This window comes from Vipera berus (genome assembly GCF_964194415.1).
Source record: "Vipera berus genome assembly, chromosome: 10".
NCBI classification, from domain to species: Eukaryota; Metazoa; Chordata; class Lepidosauria; order Squamata; family Viperidae; genus Vipera; species Vipera berus.
The window spans coordinates 7,878,704-7,888,310 of NC_138213.1; the positions used below are offsets into that span (position 1 = coordinate 7,878,704).

The window sequence follows — 9,607 nt, forward strand, 5'->3', positions numbered from 1 at the left end:
CCACTGAAGCTCCTGGAATTCCTCATTAAAGAACCAATTAATAATGTAGAATAGAAGGAGCTTTTATTATTTTTCCTTCCAGATGTAAAATCATAATTAATCTAAGTGCCAAATGGAAAAAAAAGGAAGGAAGGAAGGAAGGAAGGAAGGAAGGAAGGAAGGAAGGAAGGAAGGAAGGAAGGAAGGAAGAAACCAGCTAGCTAACCACTCTGTCTTCATATCACTATAGAAATTTAAAAAAATGTATTTAAATATTCTGCACACCTGAACCTTGGCCATCCGTCATTGTTATGACTTAAAACATCACTGACTAAATTAGGTTTGGTTTGCACAGAGCTGGGAGAGTCAGATGGCTTGAATGACAAAATTAGAACATGTTCAAATCAGTGGAACAAAACTGCACAGGAAAGGGAGATGGGAGAAAAGGGGAAGTCTGCCCACAATTGCACAGCAATTCTACCCTGCTGTCTTGTGATTTTGTGTTTTCTTCCTGTCCTCCACAAATATAGGTAACAATAGGAAACCAAAGACTGTTCCTGTCATGGGGTGTGAGGGCCATTGAGAAGGAAGTGTCTCCTCCTCACCATTGTTGCATTTATGGATTAAAATATTTAGCTTTCCCGAAAACATAATCTCTGGATCTCTTTTGTTAACCGAGTGTCATCACAACACAGAACAACACAAGAGAGGTGTTCCTAGTGCAGAACATCTGGACTTTTATGAGATGGCTACAAGAGCTCTCAATCCTCTATGCTCATGCTCAAACAGCTGTTTAGTGTAGAAAGCAACAACTGCATGAGTCTTAGTAGTTATTTATTTGTATCCCGCCTTTATTTTTTTTTTTACAATTGTTATTCAAGGCGTCAAACTTACTTAATTCTCTTTCCTCCTCCTATTTTTTCCACAACCGTAACTTTGTGAGGTTGTCCCAAAGGTGCTTTTTCCAAAAGGCAAAATGGTGGGGAATGGAAGGATTTAGGATAATTTATTTATTAGGATAAATCCTTCCGTTCCACACCATTCAGCGGGAACTGAAGAAACAATCAGAAGCAAAAGGTTTCCAAGGGGAAAAAAAACACCAAGAAAATCCAGTTGCCTTTTGGAAAAAGCGCCTTTGAATCAATTTGGTCTTCCACATGCCAATCGGAGAACAAGAAAGAGGAAGGAACCCATGTTCAATGGAAAATAAATTGGATTGAATGGAGTGCTTATGAGAGCCATGATAGGCTTGTCTATCAACTCCATCCCACATCATTTAGCAACCACAGTCATTTAACCGCTCATAACCAGGAATCTAGCATCCTTTAGCTGAATGCTCCCAAATTCCATGATATTTATGGTTTAGTTGAAATCAGAGTTTCCTGGTCTTCTCAGCAACAACAACAAAAAAATGAAACTCAAAATAAAGGCTGAAATGTGATATCTTTGCATTTTTGACCCTCAGGAACCCTTATCTGATTTTAACCTCTTTCTCATTTTCTTGCAGTGCCTTTATTCTGGTTGTGTTTACACAGAACAAGTGACTTGACATGCATTTATCTTAGTTAGCCGCATTTGACTTGATTCAGTGCACTGGAGCAACCCCAAAATGGGTTAACTCGGAACCAGGTAAAATGTACTATGATAACACAATCTCTTTGCTGACACGTCTCCTTATGTTGTACTCAGAATAATTGCTTCCTGTTATATTATCAGCTCAAATCCAGATTGCTTGGGATGAACACTAACAATGCCTATATATTCATACAGAAAATACAATGCACCAGGTATTCTTATTCATAATTCTACTGCATTTAAATATGTTGCACATTATTATGTGCTTTTAACATAAATCAGTGGCTGGCTTACTCTTTGGGTATGGGATACCGGTCCCCAGAATTTTTCCTTTTCTTTTTTATAGTTCTGCAACCTACCTCGGAAGATCCCTGCCCACATAAAATGGTTATTGTTGTAATAATTTTTGGTGACATTTATAGCTTAAAGACTTTGTACCATTTTTTTATTGACAAGCCAGCTATGAATCAACATGCATGATCACAATAAAAATGCACAAAATATATGCATTCGAGTGGATGTTTTGTCAATAGGGCATCACATTGATCCATGTTCTTTGTGGCTATTTGTGAAGCTCTATACATGCATTCTGCTGAAAATTCAAACCGCTGACCTGCTTCAGAATCATATTATATATTGCATGTAGAAGTTTTGATTCTAGCTGTTCAGATGGAAATTGGGTGGATGTTCAGAAATTTCAGCTTTGATCTTTATTAGAGCACAAGGCAGCTTGAAAATTTGCAGGCAATTTGATTTCATAGGAAGGGATCGCCAAAGTAATTTAGCCTTTGTATAAAGAAGATCCAGTGGCCAAGACTAAAAGAATTGTACAAGCAGTGCTATACATTCAGTGAATCTGACTATTTTTTACAACGTATTTTGGAGACCACCAATAAATGAATAGCTTGATCCAAAGTGGGTTCTTCGTCTGGTTTAGCCTTACTTGCTAAAGCCAAAATTGGCAATGAAGACTCAGGCCATTTGAAAAACAATCTGTGGGAAGAGATGGAGGTTTTTGCCTAAGTGAAGGTTAACTCCTCTTTAAAACTCTCATTGTGTACACTTCACTTCTGAATGACTCTATGTTGCTTATCTTGACTCCAAAAGATTGTTAGTGGGAAGCTATCAGCTACTATGCTCTTCAAGAGTCCATGGCATGATGGACCTCTGGTAAGGATTTATGGTGAACTAGAGGTTCCTGACAAGCAAGGTTGACTTTGTGGTAGATAGTGAATTCTAGCTGGCAAACTCTCTCCAAAAAAGGAGAGATTGTGAGATCGCCCACTTGTATTCCAGACAAGGGCAAGTAGCCTGTAGGAACTTGTGAGTTGAGATACTGGGAACTAAAGTATTTCAATCAGGTTCACAGCCATAATGTAGTCTATATGGGTACAAGGTTTTCTGAGCTTTTCTTAATCAAATTCAATCAAATTGCTTCTTAATTGCTATTCAACTGTTCAAGTATTAAAAATCTTTTGAGCAACAAGTTTTATAATGCCAGGTGTGTTTCCTTCAATTCTTAACAAAAGAAGTTTTAAACGCAACTTTAAGGATATATATTAAAAAAAATTCTTTTGAATAAACATAAAAAGGATGGTAAGAATGTTTATTTTGGAAAGTTATAAATGGACTAAGGATTCAAATAGATTTGTACAGTTGTTGGATACGAGATGGGTGGCAAATAAACTTCATCAATAAATAATAATAAATATGTAATAAGATTTTGAAATTCATTATCAGACTCCTCATGGAAAAATATTATTGTTTTGAATTTTAAAAAGAAAAAAGTGGGATTAGGCACTAGAGAGAAAAAGAATTAGACATTAGAAAGAACCAGAAGAAGGAATAAGAATTAAAATTAAAGGAGAAGAACATTGAAGTTTGACTTAATACAGAACTGAGAAGAATACTTTAACAATTGGATATGTTGAAAGATATTTGTGAACAATGGACCCAGAATAAAATTATAAGAGTGTCTGACATCCATCTATTCAGTAGATTGCATTTAAAAGATGTTCTAGAAGAGGAACAAGTGCAGGTTAGCATCCCACCAGGCTCAAGGTTGACTCAGCCTTCCATCCTTCCGAGGTAGGTAAAATGAGGACCCAGATTGTTGGGGGCAATTAAGCTGACTTTGTAATAATGCCGCTTGGGGGTGTGTGTGAAAGCCCTAATAAGCAGGCATATACATAGAATGAAGGCTACTGCTAAACTTGTAAGCCGCCCTGAGTCTTCGGAGAAGGGTGGGATATAAATGGGATTAAAATTAAAATAAAAATAAATAAATAAATAAATTAGAAGAGTGACCTGCATAATTTTTCTATGTCAGAGTTACAAAATGATCTGTTAAAGCTTTGAAGGTCTTTATGAGAACAGACATAAAAAATAAAAAGAAATAAGGTTCTAGGGAATTAAATTAAAGAAGAAATTAAAGATCAAGATGGTTAAAAATAAAGGGATAAAATATAAAGTTGGTTTATTTTATCAAGGTTAAAATAGATATGCTGTTATGTCTCATAACCCTTATTGGACTTTGCTGATCAGGACTGAATCAATGAGGCTTTAAAAATGTGTTTATAGATAAGAGATGGAATATGGGGAAAAAGAGATCATTTGTTGCATTTTAAGAAAAGGTGATACATTACTAAAATTGGCTTATACTTGTTTTGATGAAGGTGGAAGTCATTTCCTTTTAGTTTAGCTTAGTTTACTAGATTTTAATCTTTTCAGTTATAATGTTTGATAAAATTGTTATTGAAAAAAGACCTCACTCTATGATGAAGTTTGAGGTTTCTATAGTATTTCTCATGCTGTCCAAGAGTAATCAATTAAAAAATATTTTTTTCCGGAGACCTATTCTGCACCAAAGAACAGATGGGGGTTTAATTTCAGGCTCAGTCTAATAAATGACATAACACAGCCTATTCTCAAGCAGAATATGTCTTTCACATGATGAAGAAAATCTTTGCTTCAAATCTGTGGTATACATAATCCAGGATATTTACTGTATATTCTAGATTTTCTATGTAGGAGACGTCGACTGATCTGCAAATAGAGAGAAGTGGTTGCCAGCTTAATTTACAAGCCAAACTCCTAAGAAATTTGGGCATGATTTAGAACAAAGCTTTGTGGCAGCAACTCAGAAATGTGATAAATTTTGCTTTTTGGATTCATTAGCTGTCTCCTTTATAAAACAAAATATTCCAAGTTGCAATTATTTGTGCATTAAAACAGTAAGCCTAAGACATCTGAAAATTAGAATTCCATGTCAGACTGTGAATATCCCACAAGCATGCTGCCTTTCATTAAAATCTGTTTGACATTTTTGTTATGTGCAGAGAGGCAAAGGATGCCAGAAAGCTTGATATTTGTGATTACATCCTTCTGCTAATACAAGACATTCAAAAATTGTATTAAAACATTAGCTACAAAAGGCTGAGCAGCGAAAAACAACAAATAAATAGATTTAGCATTTGTTTTTATTTTTAAGAGGAAAAGTAGGCCACCATATGATCTATTGCCCTAAATAATTTCCTAAGGAAGGGCAATCTTTCTCATTTTCTCCCTTTCTTTCTCCCGAAGTCTGTTGATAAGAAATGTGCTAATTCCCTCCGTGCTTGCTCGCCCTCTTCCCTTCCACCCCCTTTGAAAAAAGGAGAGAGAGAGAGGAAAAAGTGCAAATTTTTAATCGTTCTTGGGGAATCGTGTAATGATCGCGAGTCACGTGACTTCCCCCCTGGAAAAAAGATATTATTTTGTCACAATAACGCAAGTAAATTATCTCACCGGCAACTTGCTTAAAGGTCAGAGAGATCATCTGATGCAGAAGATGGAAATTTCTCCTGCCAAAACAATATTGACAGCTTATCAAGCAGGATGGAGAAAATACAATGATATAATAGAATGTAAGGTAAGATAACACTTGCTACTGGAGGCAGAAAATATGACATGGCATTTCAATTTTAAGGTTATGGGCAGGATGATATCGTATGGAAACGAGGAGACAAAACTGTGTTCCTTGCATGTGAATTTTATCGTGGCAAATGCAACTACAGTATTTTAATGTACAGTGTGGTTATTAGATGCATCTTAGGGAAAGAAAAAGCTTCAGCTTCAGAGTCATTTGCAAATAGATGACAGAACACGAAGCAAGAATAATATCCTTCCTCATTAAACCTAAAACAAAGGCCAGGAACCAATCATACATCTCTTTTCCATTAGTTAAGAGAGAGTTTGGATTTTTGTAAAGGATTCTCTACCTCTCTCCCAGCTTGCCTCCACCTGGATATCCCACAATAAGTGGACTTAATGCTGGACTTTCGGCAGTAATCATGCTGGCTGCGGAATTCTGGGGCCTGAAGTCCACATCCCTGGAGTGTGTCCAGATTTTGGCAAGCTCTCCTAGATATTGCCTAGGCTGGGCTGCGAGATTCTGTTAGACCGATCAATGGAAATGAGAATAATTCTGTTCGAAAAGCTTGCTACCTGTTCTCCTGTGATTGAGAATTGGTCAATTCTTGACCAGATATGAAGATAGAAAGATATGAAGAAAAAGTCTGAGTTCACCCATCGTGTCATGCTGACCATGCTTAGCTGTGCTTTATTAAATAAACCACAATGATCTGGGTTCATGCAATACACGGAGCTGAAGCACACTAGCTTATGGCATATGTCACTGCAGTTCTTCAGGACTTCAGTGGCCAAAGAATCATGGCAAAGAGTGGAGGAAAGCAAATTATATCATGGACTCCTTTAACTACAACTTATTAGTGAAAGACTTGAAGATCCCTGAGTCAATACGCCCTGCACATCTAATTCTGCTCTAGAATATATGGAATGTGCCTTCCTTCCTTCCTTCCTTCCTTCCTTCCTTCCTTCCTTCCTTCCTTCCTTCCTTCCTTCCTTCCTTCCTTCCTTCCTTCCTTCCTCAAAGTGTAGGTAGAAAAAGATCATGCTGAAATTTTATTGGGAAAGAATGAGAGCAAGCCAGCTTGGTATTTGGCCAGAAGTGCATTTAGTAGAGAAGAGAAGACATTAATGAGAGCCAGTCTGCATTGATGGTATGAAAATCAGAAACACAAGAGGGCTGTAGCTGAAACAGGCCCTACATAAAGAGAATGTAGAACATACTTTTTGAGCTTTCCGATGTCTATTGGAATCTTTTCTTCTAACCCACCAACAGATGTAATTAAGACTCTTGTACATGTGGCTTACCAACAGTTTCCAAATAAGTTTTTTTTTTTTTAAAAAGATGCTTATCTATCTCATTGTTGCCACCAGGTTCCTGTTCTCTATTGTTCTTGTTCTCTCTTCCATCTTTCTTGTCCCCATCCCACTTTTAAGAGAACAAGTAAAGGACAGCATCTAGTGGTTGCCTATTTAACACATAATATTGAATATTATGTGTGACCCACAGTATGCCGTTCTTGCAATAAATTAAGCCAATATCAAATAATTGTTTGCTTTAGAGTGATATTTTAAGCCAGATCCTCTTCCTTCCTTTCTTTAGCATCTCCCTGGTGTGAGGTACTGGGTTAAACAATGGGGGAAAAAAATGTTTGGTAAAAGCAAGAATGCAAACAAGAATATGTGTGACTGTTTATATGTTGAGGGAGGAAGGAATGCTTATTATTATATTATTTTGCATGACATCCAGTTGATTGAATTCATTATATAGTAGAGCCAGCTAATGCACAAGTTCAGTTTCCGTTTTTCATATTTTGAAATATATAGGGGCGGTGTCACCCTGAAGTGGAGAAGGATCATTCCGCATCCTTTTGTGTTTCCCATTTAAGAGTCAGGTACTACCAACAATTCAAATCAGATTCCCTCCACCCACCCACCCCTTTTTTTTGCTGAGAGACGCATAACTTAATAAAATGGAGATCATCTCGAAAACGGCACCCTCGGATTTTTTCGTGAAAGGAACGCTTAGAAGATGACAAACATCACTTGAGATTGAATGACGATAAGATAGGTCAGCTCCTATTTTTCCTCTGTAAAGAAGCATGATTATCTTTCTCGTTACATTATACTTTGGGGGAAAAAATGAGGACATTCAATAAAAGATATGTAACACTAACCTCCCCCCCCCCACCCCACAAGATGACCTCTTTGATGTTAATGGACAAGGCTCTGCTTTTCAAATCTTGCCTGGCACCAGAAAGAGCTACGTATTGTATCGTCAGTCTTTTGACTTCACACACACACACGCACACACACAAAGCATCGTTTTGCCAAGTTATAATATGGTGAAACATATTTATGTGCAAAATAAAACACAAACAAACAGAACAGTGAGGGTTTAACACTTGCCGGATTTGAATGTTCCAAAATGGTAATGGTCCAAGATACATATGTTGAAATTATCCAAGATGCGGAGAAGATATTTCTCTGGCAGACAACCTCACATTTTCAAAAAAGCAAGCCAGCCAGAGCCTAAAAATATTACAACTGACTTAAGACCAATTAAGGAGCAACCTTTTTCAATGTCATATCAGAATTACGTAGAAATTATCGGCATTTCTGATATTATTTAATGCCGGTTTGCTGCAGAGTAGTTACAAAGGGCCAACTTTAGGCTTCCCCATGGGCGGTTGGGTGTACGCAGAAGTGAATTTCTTTATGATAGCAGAAGACGTTTTAAGCTTTGGTCCTTTATCGCTGTTTTAGTCAAGCCTGTGAATTCATGGCTACTATTGATAACTGGCTATACCAGATATTTTTTTTACTATTTATATCTTGCCTTTATTGTTTTTACAAATAACTCAAGGCAGCGAACATACCTAATACAGGTAGTCCTCGATTTGTGACCACAATTCTATTGCTGAGACATTTATTAAGTGAGATTTGTCCTATTTTATGACCTTTCTGGTCACAGTTGTTAAGTATAGCACTGCAGTTGTGACATTAGTAACACAGCTGTAATGTGACTCTGGCTTCCCCATTCATTTTGTTTGTCAAAAAGTGGCATGAAGTGATCACATGACCCTGGGATGCTGCAACCATCATAAATATGAGTCAGTTGCCAAGTATCTGAATTTTAATCATGGAACTATGGAGATGCTGCAATGGTCGTAAGTGTGAAAAATTGTCATAAGTCACTTTTTTCAGGGGCATCATAAGTTTGAATGATCACTAATTATTTGTTGTAAGTTGAGGACTTCCTTTCCTCCTCCTATTTTCCTCACCACAGCAACCTGTGAGGTAGGTTGGGCTGAGAGAGAGGAACTGGCCCAAAGTCACCCAGATGGCTTTCATGGTTAAGGCAGAATTAGAACTCGTGATCTAGATCAAATGGCTCATTTCTATGTTGTTTAAGATATTGTAATATATCAATGATGCTTATGTGCTGTGTTAATCTCTCTCTCTTTCACACACACACACACACACACACACACACACACACACACACACACACAAAGTCTGCTGGGAAGATTAAAAACAGGGTAATTATAGAAGCTTCTGCCAACCTAGCAGTTCGAAAGCACGTAAAAATGCAAGTAGAAAAATAGGGACCACTACGGTGGGAAGGTAACAGCGTTCCGTGCACCTTTGGCGTCTAGTCATGCTGGCCACATGACCACGGAGACGTCCTCGGACAAGCGCTGGCTCTTTGGCTTTGAAACGGAGATGAGCACCGGCCCCTAGAGTCGGAAACGACTAGCACGCATGTGCGGGGGAACCTTTACCTTTACCTTAATTATAGAAGGTCCTGAGCACTCTCCAGTTCGTATTAATTAGTGAATTCACTTGATGAATGTTTCTAGGACTGCAAATAATTAAGGATTGCAATAGCTCTTTGGCATGGTTTTCTCCAGGTATTTTGGATGGTTTTCTCCAGGTATTTTGGACTACACTTCCCATCTGCCAATATCAAAGATAAGGGAAGTTACTGTATAATGTAAAATAGCAGAATGGCATGGGAATGGGAAGACTTTGCTCAGAGATTCTGGGCTTATTTTGCACAGCTGTTCCATCAACAAGGTTGTGATATATCATTGGCCGAACTTCCATGACTCAAAGGTATCATTGGGTTCTATTGGTGGAGCTC

The 9,607-nt window shown here is 37.6% G+C and overlaps 1 long non-coding RNA gene across 1 annotated transcript; it reads left to right on the forward strand.

Annotated features, from left to right (window-relative positions):
- The first annotated feature begins 1,576 nt into the window (after positions 1-1,576).
- On the forward strand, positions 1,577-7,408 carry LOC308672560. Its single transcript, XR_014027450.1, has 4 exons — positions 1,577-1,608; positions 1,696-1,766; positions 5,358-5,464; positions 7,288-7,408. It is a non-coding gene; the product is annotated as an uncharacterized lncRNA (long non-coding RNA).
- The last annotated feature ends 2,199 nt before the right edge of the window (positions 7,409-9,607 follow it).